Genomic DNA, 12,012 nt, shown 5'->3' on the forward strand with positions numbered 1-12,012 from the left:
TATTAAGGGCAAAGGTGCATTTTATGTCACCTGCTTTGATTGCATTAACTTTGAACATTATGATCATTTTATCTCTCCTAACTTTATTGTGTTTTTCTTCTACTCTCAGCTGAGGGATTAGTGGCCTTACCTGATGACACTGCTCTCTTTGGTGGCTTCTTCAACCAGTACGGTCCTCTCATCGGTCTGAACCTCGATGACCCCAGCTGGCAGCTCTTTGAGACTACAGGAGTGTTCAGAGGATCTAAAGGTAAGCAAAGATGCACACGTGGTGTTCCCATAAAATATTTTGTTCGGATGCATTTAGAAACATTCGGAAGCGTGCTGAGTTCAGAGCAAATAATAATAATAATAATGATAATTCATTACATTTTTATTAGAGCGCTTTTCCAGGTGAAATGTTTCAAACTGATGGAAAACTATTATTTCCATTCTACCACAAAACCAAAAGAAACAAATCATTACTTACCCGTCAAGTTTTGTCTGTTCTGTCCCTGGCCTCTCGCTGGAACTGTCAGCTTCTACAGTTTCAGTGCTACAAAAGGATAATCACGTTTACAATCATGTTCAAATTGCGTACGGTACACATTACAATAGCCATTTAAAGTAATCTAAAATGCCTACTGTTGTCAAACGGACATACTTACCCATACAGACAGTTTTTGCTCAGATTGAGGTAGCTCCTGGTTATGAATGGATGGGCCAGGATTTGTTTTGGAGTAATCCTTTTCTTTTGGTCCATCTGGAGCATGTCCTGCAAAAGCTCCACACAAGCCTTCCTGTCTTCTGCCTGGAAGCTGGTTTTGTTGTGTGTGCTTGACTAAATAAAAAAAAATATTGACAAATGAATTGACACTAGCCAAAAAGATTTCCTGATATTTGACTATGTTGTTACTGCCTCTACAGGCAGCACCTTCTTGAGAACTTACTGTTTTCAGCTCCTCCAGAGAGGAAAACGTGTATTCCCTGTCATCACTCGTCTTCAGCTTTGTTTCCAGCCGAAACTCCAAGGGTGTCTGGAAGAAGACAAAATATTGTATTGCTTTTTATGCTCATGATCTAATGGAGGATAATGAATGTTTGGCAAAGAAGGTTGCGGTTCTATACCTTGAATTTCCAAACCGTCCGCCCACAGAATCTGCTTTTTCCATTAAAGAAGGACTCTGTGAATAATCCACTATTCAGGAGTTTCCTTGGTGGTTCACCCAGGAGATCGATGATGAAACGGAGCTAGAGACAAAACACAGCAAAATGTCATTTTGACTACTCTATGCATGTTCTAATAGCCATGTATTAAACATGCCTGACCGTAAAGTATTAGTACATATCAAAACAATATTACAAACATTAGGACAAATGTAGAAATGAACCATCAATGTTACTCACCACATCATACTGATTATTTCCTGGGAAAAGCTGAACACCGAGGAGCATTACGGCCAATATGGTGCCAAGAGACCAAACATCGATGGCCGCATTGAATGGCTGGCCAAGAATAACGTCAGGGGCTCTGAGTGTGGAAGAACAGCACAATATACAAGGTCATTGTTAAAGAAATAAAAATACAACTCATACATTTTCTTTAGGCATACTGCTCTTCTCCAAATATGCAATAAGAGACAGCCAGATGGCAGTGAACTTCCTACATCGATTGCATATCCATGATAAAGGGTCTAGAGGTCTTACCTATGCCAGAGAGGCTGCACTACAAGTCCTTTCCAGACTTCGGAGGTCTTTACAACTAGGCCAAAGTCGATGAGCTTCACCCTGAACGGTTGTACCTGGTGATCCACCAGCATGACGTTGTCCAACTTCAAGTCTGTATGGATCAGTCCAATACTCTTTAGGGTATCAAATGCTGTGGCCAACTGCAAGTGAAGTCATTTACATAATGTTTATATGATGAGACTGATTTCCCAAACTGGGATCAATAAAAGTATATCTTATCTAACGGGTGGAAAACTAATAGTTGTTCATTATTTTCTCTCTGGTATCCTTACGTCTTTGATCACCGTTCTTATGCCATTGAGAGGTGCAGGCAGCCATTCTCTCTTGTCCATGTACTCATGGAGGCTCATATCCAGCATTTCAAAAACCATGAACGTCCGGTCCATCCGTTGAAAGCATTCATGGCATCTGACGATGTTGCACTTATCAGAGTCAAAACATCTGAGCTTTTTCAGCATGCACATCTGAGGATACATAAAACAGTGAGGTTGTGTACGAGCAAATATTGATTAAGACTCAGGCAATGTCCAATAATGGATCTTTGACTCGTGATCATCCAAAGCTAGCTCACCTCTCTCATGTTGAGTTCATCTGCGTTACTGTTTCTCAAAACCTTGACAGCCACAGTCTCTGCAGTGTCCAGTTTCAAACATTTCAGCACCTGTCCAAAGGAACCCACTCCCAGAACTATTAAAATCTCGTAATTGTCTGAGATTGTATTGACCAGGGGTTGAGATTTTAAAACTGACTGCATAACTGAAAGCAAAGTTAACAAAGTATTAGTATGTTATTCCAATAGCCACAATTGAATGATTTTCTGCCTTGATTAATGTTTATAACTGTTTTTAAAAGCCCCACAATAATGAGTTATCAAAAGGTATTAGAACATTTCCAGCTTGTTTTGATATAGCCCTGCCACCAAAGATTATTTAGATTATTTATTTTAAGTGAATAATTTAGAAATGATAGAGGAAATGTACAAGTGGCAACCTGCTGTCAGCCACCTCACCCCACAACGATTTACTAATAGAAAAGCAGTACAAATTCAATTTAAAAAACTGTATAAATCTACTCTAAGAAACTAATTTGGTATATTTCACAGTTTTTCTTTAAATAAATGTACAGGTTAACCTAAAAACTAAGCAATAACTACCTGTATTTGTTACAGAATGCTTCACGTTCAGTACTGTGTGTTTTTGTGCCGTTTGGGTAAAAACTATTGGGGATTTTCAGAGGTTGCTTCTCGTCCGCTCGCCAAAAGTAAATGACAGAATGATTCCACACAGCTCAACCTACACCTGACTTTAGAATGTTCGTGATGTCACAAAGCACTTTAAGATTTCCAAATGTGTTGTCATAGGAACCACAGAATTGCTGTTTTTTAACTTTGAAAAACAGATTTGGATATGGCCTGTTGAGGCCATATCCAAATCTATCCACGGTCTTTGTATGGACAGTGGACTGTACACTTGAGTGTTGTTTTAAGGAGGGTTTTTTGGCTTGTGAGACAATGTGTGCACATATATATATATATATATATATATATATATATATATATATATATATATATGGTTGTGTGTGATTTATTTATTATATATCATTTATATATTTTAATATTATTTCACATTTCATTTGCAATGTTGAATGTTCAATAAAAAGTTATGTTTGAAAGTATGTAGGCCTACTTGAATCATTATTATTAATTATCATTGTCAGTGGTCTAAAATGGTCTTACAACAGTGGCGACAATATTATCGTTTATCGCAATAATTTCCAGGAAAATGTTTCGTCCAACAAAATTAATTATCGTGACAGGCCTACTGGTACTTAAGTAAAAGTAGAAGTACCAGACTACTAGGAACACTCTGTTACAAGTAAAAGTTCTGCATTCAAAATGTTACTCAAGTAAAAGAAGAAAATTATTAGCATCTAAATATACTTAAAGTACCAAAGTAAAAGTACTCATTATGCAGATTGGCCCATTTCAGAATAATATACATTATATTTTGTGATTATAATTATTGATGCATTAATGTGTTTATCAAAGCTAGGAAAGGTGTAGCTAGTTTTAATTCCACATTAAATAAATTGAGTATTTACCGCTGAATTGTAGTCGGCTAGAAACAAAAATTGAAATCTGAACAAGTATCTCAAACTTAAGTATTATACTTGAGTACATGTACTCAGTTACTTTACACCACTGATGACACAAACAATTACATAATTGTTCAGACCTCGACCAAGAAGCAATTTGTTATGTGTGACTATATATAATGTAGTATTAAATCTATCTTCTCTCTTTGCATAATTGACAGCTACTTTCAACTACCTCTGAGCTTCCAGGGAGACAATTGAGAACATAAGCTACTGGTTGATGACTGACTCTGTTATTGGGTAATCACGAGAAATATGAGGCCTCAAACAACATTTTAATAGATAAGATTCAACTTTATTTTCATTGCACAGAGAACAAGTGATAAGATAAAGAAAATGTGATGTCTAGTATAATATATATACATCTGAACGATACAAACTTAAGTATTTACACTATGAACAGAATAAAGGGGTATACACATTATAAACAGTTGTATAAAAAAAAATGAATACACTAGATCAGTGGTTCTCAACTGGTGGGTCGCGACCCAAAAGTGGGTCGTAGACCCGTTTCAAGTGGGTCGTAGATGTGTGAGTGAAGAAAAAAACATTTAAACATTTTTAATTTTTTAGAATTTTTTTTTTTTGGGGAGAAAAAGTGAAACTTTTATTTTGGGCCCGATTTTCTAACGCTGTGCATGCAGTAGGCGTTGGACTGGAAGTACCGGAGACCATGAACGGTTTTGAAAACTTCTGTCACGTAGTATAAAATATCTTTGCTGATGTTTTTCCGAGTCTTCTGGCCAATCAGAATCAAGATTGTTGCCGGAAGTCCCCACGGAGAATAACTTTGCGGTAGAACTATTCTTTATACATCCATGGGTACAACTTCAGATAAAAATGAACACATAATGAAATATGACCCCCGGTTTGATGATTGACAGGTAACAGAACAATGGGGGCTATCTACCCTTACCCACAATTTAAAGTAATTCACACAGATCTCCTCTTTACTCTTCTCTCTGAGTGGAGCAGCAAGCTGTCAGAACAAAGTGAAAAACAAACAATGGCATAAAATTTTATAAATATGTCGGGTAGCAATAGATTTATTTATTTTCTTCTCAGAGTGTACCAGAATAGGTAGTTTATATGTTAGTATTTCAAAAAATCTCCTGGGGGAGAATCCCCCAGACCCCCCTTCTGGGGTTGGGTTTTCAGCATGTGTGCCTTTTTATGTTATACAGTTCAGCTTTGATTCATCATCTCATTAAACCTTTTTTAAAAGCATACTTTAGTTCTGTGAAGGGATATATAGTACAGCGGATAAGCTCTCATAATATAACAATTGTGAATTTTATGAGAAAAGCATGACATTTCTAGCATAGTTAGTGCATACCATAAGGTTTATTTTCAGATGTGGAGGGAAGTCAGATTTGACCTGTGTGAGAGGTCAAATCCAAGATGGCCGCCAGTCTCTCGGGTCAAATGTTCAAACACGCTTAATTTTGGAACCAAACATTGTAGAAAAACATTTAAGGTGTCATATCCAACTAAATTAGGGATGCCCAATCATTTGGTGATACCTTTGAGGTTGCCAGAATTCAAGAAAATGCATTTAGGTGAAGATAAAGGTAGAAATTGACCAAAAATAAGCTGTCAATCAGTTGAAATTTGCAAAATTGCAAATTATTTTGTGTGTGTGTGTGTGTGTGTGTGTGTGTGTGTGTGTGTGTGTGTGTGTGTGTGTGTGTGTGTGTGTGTGTGTGTGTGTGTGTGTGTGTGTGTGGTGTGTGTGTGTGTGTGTGTGGTGTGTGTGTGTGTGTGTGTGTGTGTGTGTGTGTGGTGTGTGTGTGTGTGTGTGTGTGTGTGTGTGTGTGTGTGTGTGTGTGTGTGTGTGTGTGTGTGTGTGTGTGTGTGTGTGTGTGTGTGTGTGTGTGTGTGTGTGTGTGTGTGTGTGTGTGTGTGTGTGTGTGTGTGTGTGTGTGTGTGATCAACTTATCATCAGCTAGATACATGACAACAAAGTAACAGTCAAATCCAAGATGGCCGCCAGTCCGCTGTGTTTAATGTCCACGTCTTTTTTAATTTTGGAACCAAACGATGTAGAAAATAATTGAAGGTGTCATTTCCAACTGAATTGGACAAGGACAAGGTAGACATTTACCAAAAAGAAAGCTGTCAATCAGTTGAAATTTGTAAATGAACATCCAGTGGTTGATTGGGTGGCCAGCGGTTGGCCCCACCCACCCGTTGCTATGCGGCTGCATAGTAACGCTTCCTGACACCCAAGCAGGATACTGCAGTCCAACCAGCAGGCATCAGCAAAACCAGTCATCATACTCATCATTTTGAATTCAGGTGAAAAGGTATAGTATGTGTTTTATTTTGTAAACATTTACAATGATATGATAATGAAGTTAGAGTTAGCTAAGTTAACTAGTTATCTATCTCACATCAGTTGGCTATGTACTGTAGCTAGGCTACTATTACAAAATAGCCATCCGGCCAATAAGTATGCCAATGCTAGCTAGCTAATTGTCGTGGTTATCCACCTCACTTAAAGGTGGGGTAGGTAAGTTTGAGAAACCGGCTCGAGATACACTTTTTGTTATATTCCATGGAATGCTCTTAACATCCCGATAGCAATGAATATCTGAAGTGCTTTGACAAAAAATCCATAAAAAATGTCATCTGTGGAAGCCGTAGTGCTGTAAAAAGCACGACCAATCATTTTAGCCGGCCCGGCTAAAATAACTGGATGGCCTACCTGCCTGTCAGCCTTCCATCTGTGCACAAACTTATCTTGTGCCTTAAGGGGCTCTATAAGGAAGTGGCAGATTTTCTCCAGTTGTGTATTTTCAAATTCTAGCGATCTCGAGACGGTTTCTCAATCTTACCTACCCTACCTTTAACCATTGTGATGTCCTCATGTTCTGTATACACCCATGTCCTCCGGGTCAAAATTACCCGCCTTCACTAAACCCCCAATATAAAGCAGCATAATTAAATGTTAAACATCAATTATATTTTGCCTGAAGAAATGACTTTCATTGACCACAAATTCTGTGAATACCTGAGTTTTCCCACTACACATGGCAGAAAGACAACATTTATTCAGGAGAAACCACTCGTTTCTATGACACTGTCAATTGTATTATTTTATACTGTTTGGTGGTAAGCAATATTTGTATAGTATTTCCATATAATAGCCTAAGAAAGTATCAGAAGTTTTGAATGCATTTTTTTTTACCCAATAAGTTAGGTTTTTTTTGGCCAGTAAACAATGTAATACAATATACAAAACAAAAATGTGAACATGTGAACCAAACAACATAACTCAGTCAACTAAGTAGCACATGTAGGGCAGTATGCAGTGCACAGCCTTTGCAGATATATTTATTCCACCTGCAGCACACGGTATGTGATTTACAGTCCTTCTTTGACGGGCAGAACTGACAATCTAGGAAAAGTCATAACATTTCAAGTTCAAATTTTCAAGACACAATATAATTTAGGGGATTTTTTCTCTGCTGTTAAACACAGTGGCGGGTTAATTGACCCGAGGACAACGGGAGGGTTAAGAACATACCCTAGATGTAATGTGGTATGGTACTAATATTGTGTTATTTGTGGTTTCAGAATCCTCTCTCCTGCAGTGGTGATTTTGTTGTAACCATGTCGAAGCGTCACATCCTGATAGACCCGACCCAGCCCTATACATCCAAGCAATCCAAGCCACCCCCCAGCACTAACTGGAACATTTGTATCCTCTGTCAAGTAGTTACAGATGAATCTTTACAGTGTACAAGATCAGACTGGAGCAACTTGGTCTGACTGTAGAGAAACAAATTCACACCACCAGACTGAAAAACCGACTGCTTTCTGCGCTTCTTCATCTGAGAGCACATTCACAGGGAAGAGACACACTTCTGAGTTTTGAGCAGGACATTGGACCAGCCCTCATGATGGCATGTCATCATGACAGTGATGCCATCCACTTAATGCGAGCAGCACAGGTGGTGCGCAAAGAGATGTTTGAGTCAGGTTTCTCCTTTGATGGGTCATTCAAGGCAAACTATCAGCAGAAGGCTGTGCCACCATCCCTCTTGGCTCTAGTCAACATGATACTCGATGGGGCAAGCATCAAACTCAGCTGGTCCACACAGCCACCGCAAAACCTGCCCTAACAATCTCCCAATTAATGGTGTTCAACAGTGTGAAGCACGCACGAAACGTGGATTCACCAAGCTCAGCACGTCATAGCCGCAGCCAAGAAACTCCACTCCCACTCTATCTGTCCCTCAAGATCCATAACACGAAGTAGAAGGCTGGTTGACACACTGTTCAATCTGGGATTGTGTGTTTCCTATGACAGGCTGTTGCAACTCACATCAGACATTGCCAATGGTGTCTGCCAGAGCTTTAGGGTGGAAGATGTAGTGTGCCCACCAAAGCTACGTCATGGACTGTTCACAACATGAGCTGTGGACAACATCGACCACAATCCAAGTTCTGCAACAGCCAAAGATTCCTTCCACGGCACCGGAATCTCACTTATGCAGCATCCGTCACACACACATGGTGGAGCTGATCGTGGTGTCCTAGTGATTGGTCAGGGTGGCTCTTCCACCAAGTCAGTGACACCTCTGCCATCAGCCTACACAATTGTGCCACCAGCAGCCCTGAAGACAAAGGTCTTCAGTGTGCCGGCTGTACAAGGTCCTGTGAGACCTCCCAACCTCCTGACTGCTGCAGCTGCCAAAGAAGATATGTATGCATGGCTCAGCAAAGTCAAGACAGCTGTTGAAAAGTCTACCATGGATGGCTGGATATCGTGGTCTGCCTACCACGCTGATGCGCACCAAGCTGTCATCCCACCTGCAGCAATAACCGCACTATTGCCTCTGTTTCTTGACAATGCACACTCAGTGGCAATGATACGTCACTCCATGGACATCGTCAAGGCAGCAGTTCAGCACGTGAACCCTGGTCAGATTCCCGTCCTTGCAGCTGACCAACCACTATATGCTCTTGCTAAGGAGGTCCAGTGGACCTGGCCAGCCACTTATGGAGAGGATCACTTTGTGATCATGTTCGGTGGTCTACACATTGAGATGGCCATGTTGAAGTTGCTGGGAGACTGGCTGGAAGACAGTGGCTGGACGAACACCCTGGTACAGGCTGACATTGCAAGTTCCGGAACAGCAAATTCCTTCATACATGCCAGCCATGTCACCAAGACCCGCCATGCGCACCAGCTCACAGCTGCAAGCCTTTATACACTCCTCCAACAAGCTTACAGTGAAGACTGCACACCTGATGACTCTAATGCCATGCAACCTGATAGTCCGCCTTTTGAGGAGTGGTGCATACAGCGAGCAAAGGCCAGTGTCCACTTTGACTACTGGCTAAAGACCCTGTCATTGGAGCTTCTCTTGCTGCGGTACATCAGGTCACTTCGTGAAGGTAACTTCCAGCTGTACGTGGAATCCCTGACACAGATCATGCCCTGGATGTTTGCCCTAGATCACACACACTACTCCAGATGGCTTTCCGTACACATCCGTGATATGATGACTCTCGCTGAAAAACATCCACATGTCCTAGCAGAATTCAAGTCTGGACATGTTGTGGTGCACAAAACCAGCAACAAGTTCTCTGCCATGGCACTCGACCAGTGCCATGAGCAGAACAATGCAATGGTGAAAGGTTCTGGTGAGGCTATTGGACTGACTGGCAATCCAGGAGCACTTAGACGCTGGATGGTAGCAGGGCCAGACATTTCCAGGATCACTACAGAGTTTGAGCAACAGCATAGTGCTAGTGACACTGGGCACCGTCATCACGACCAGCAACCTGGCGTACAAGAAGCATTTCTGAAGGAAGTTAAAGCACTTGTGACAGTGCTGGAAGAGATGGGAAATCCATTCCTAGAACACAGCCAAGATGTACTAGTCATTGACACAAGGGACATCATGGACATCAAAGTGGCTGAAACTGTGAGAAAGATCGAGACCCTTGGTGAGGAGCAGTACACCACGTTTGTGAAAGAGAGGCTAGAACAGTGTACAACACCTGTCACACAAACACTTCCAAAGAACAAGTTGCCACTGTTCAGTAGGCCACCGGTCAAGATGAAGTCGAAACAAAAGGCACAGCTTGCAGCACTGAAGAGTGACTGTGGTCTCTTTTCGAGGCTGTACATCTTCTGTCAAACACGAGATGGAGACATCGACAATTTCTTCTCCCATGAAAACCAGGGATCCCCACCAGCTCTGTCAACTGGAGGCAAAATTCGGATTGGAGTTAAAGCAGATCTACTTCGCTGCCTAGAATCAGATCTGCTTGAAAACAGTAGTGTACCTATGGCTGATGCAACAATTTTCGATGGTGCAGCTGTGGTTCAAATGTTAAATCCTGGAACATCAAGAACATTTCAAGAGTATGGAGATAGAGTGTTTACACCATTCATCTCTGCTCAACTTGAGAAAAGCAGCCGCATTGACCTTGTCTGGGATGTATACCTACCTGCCAGCCTGAAAGCCTCAACCAGACAAAAGAGGGGAAAGGGCATCAGGAAAAGGGTGGCTCCTTATACTGTGATGCCAAAAAACTGGAAGGACTTTCTTCGATGCGATGAGAACAAAACCGACTTGTTTGCTTTCCTGTCTCGCAGAGTTGTTCATCTTCCTCTCGCAGAGGGCAAGGAACTGTATGCAACAGATGGAAGTGGAGTCCTCTGCTCTCCTGCTGAGTCTTACTTAGCCTGCCTTATCTTTCTTACAGTGCAGACGCTTTTCTGCTTGCTCTTGCCTCTGCTTACTTTTTATGCTGATTTTCCTATTCTTATTCTCTGAAAACTTCAAGCAGCGGCTCCTGGACATTAACTTATCACTGGGACAGTTCATCTTCGTAAATAGACGGAGGGTTTCAGCCATATTTCAACATTTTTACGACGACGTCAGTCTTACAGTAGCGTGGCCTAGCAACAGCTAAAGCCTGGTAGGCTACTGCATGCTATTTAGCTAGTTGGTAGCAAAATGCCTCCGTTCTCTACAGATGACTTCCAGAAACGTATACAGAAGATGGCTGTGTTGGAAATGAAAATGCAACGGTTGGAAGTTAACGTGGAAGTGAATGGACTATGTCGTGGGAATGACACCACTTTACCAGTGTTGCAAAATAATGGAGAAGGGTATGCTAACTCACAACTAGTTAGCAGCTACAAGGATTCCAAGGAACAGGAGGGCTGTGTACCGGGTAATAAATCTACAAGTGGTAGTCCTCCCTGGAACTCTCTGGGTGCAAAGCCTAAGAGTAAATCATTTCCATGGGATTTGGGAGGACGGATAACAGGCAGAGCCCAGAGCTCCGAAATCTGTGATGCGACCGGCTGGCCTGCATCGTTATCACCCAGGAAGAGCGCCTCTTCAACCCCTATTCATACTAGGAAACAGCAGTGGACAGCTGCTAAAGGGAGAATTACAACAGTGCATGACATTAAGGAATTTGGGAGATGGCCCTGTGGACCATCTAAGCTAATTTACAGATGGCCCTGAGCCCAATAGAGATTGCCCTGAAAAATGCACACGGACGTAATGACGCATGAAGGGTTTGGGGGGCCTCCCCCTAGAACAGTGCTTCTCAAAGTGTGGTCCACGGACCACTGGTGGTCCGTGAGCGCCCCCTAGTGGTCCGTGAGTATATTGGTAACATTTCACATTTGAAATAAATACATTTATTTCGCACTCTCCCGGGAATATTTCCGCAATGGAACGAGCTTAAGTTTCACTTTCGATTGCATGATAAAGCCCAGATAAACACCTTCATCACACATGTTGCCACTTGTTTGTACCATTTTCAGGCTATTTGTAAAAAACGATGTGTTTTTGGATATTTGTGGAGTTAGGTGGTCCGCGAGTGTTTTTTTATTGGTTAAGTGGTCCTTGGTATGAAAAAGTTTGAGAAACACTGCCCTAGAACATTTAGATTTTTGCAGATCTTAGATGCTGTCTGGTGCATTCTCTAGACTGAATTATAAGATGAACCACCACAATATTGTATTGCACAATTTCAATTTTATTCTTCATTTCACTTGTTTGTTCTTGTTTGTGTTTGCTCACTTGCATGCCCTGCATAGCTATAAGAAACACTTAAGTTGTTGGTCAAGACACTTTCCATCTGATGAAG

General features: G+C 41.4%; 1 protein-coding gene across 1 annotated transcript in view; it reads left to right on the forward strand.

Annotated features, from left to right (window-relative positions):
- Nucleotides 1-12,012, forward strand: part of plb1 (phospholipase B1) — a 50,893-nt gene that overhangs the window by 16,510 nt on the left and 22,371 nt on the right. Inside the window, exon 2 of the mRNA XM_034227287.1 lies at nucleotides 110-250. The gene's annotated coding sequence lies outside the window, so the exon portion shown is untranslated. The remainder of the gene's footprint in view (nucleotides 1-109; nucleotides 251-12,012) is intronic.

Source organism: Gymnodraco acuticeps, unplaced genomic scaffold (genome assembly GCF_902827175.1).
Source record: "Gymnodraco acuticeps unplaced genomic scaffold, fGymAcu1.1, whole genome shotgun sequence".
In the NCBI taxonomy this organism is placed as follows: Eukaryota; Metazoa; Chordata; class Actinopteri; order Perciformes; family Bathydraconidae; genus Gymnodraco; species Gymnodraco acuticeps.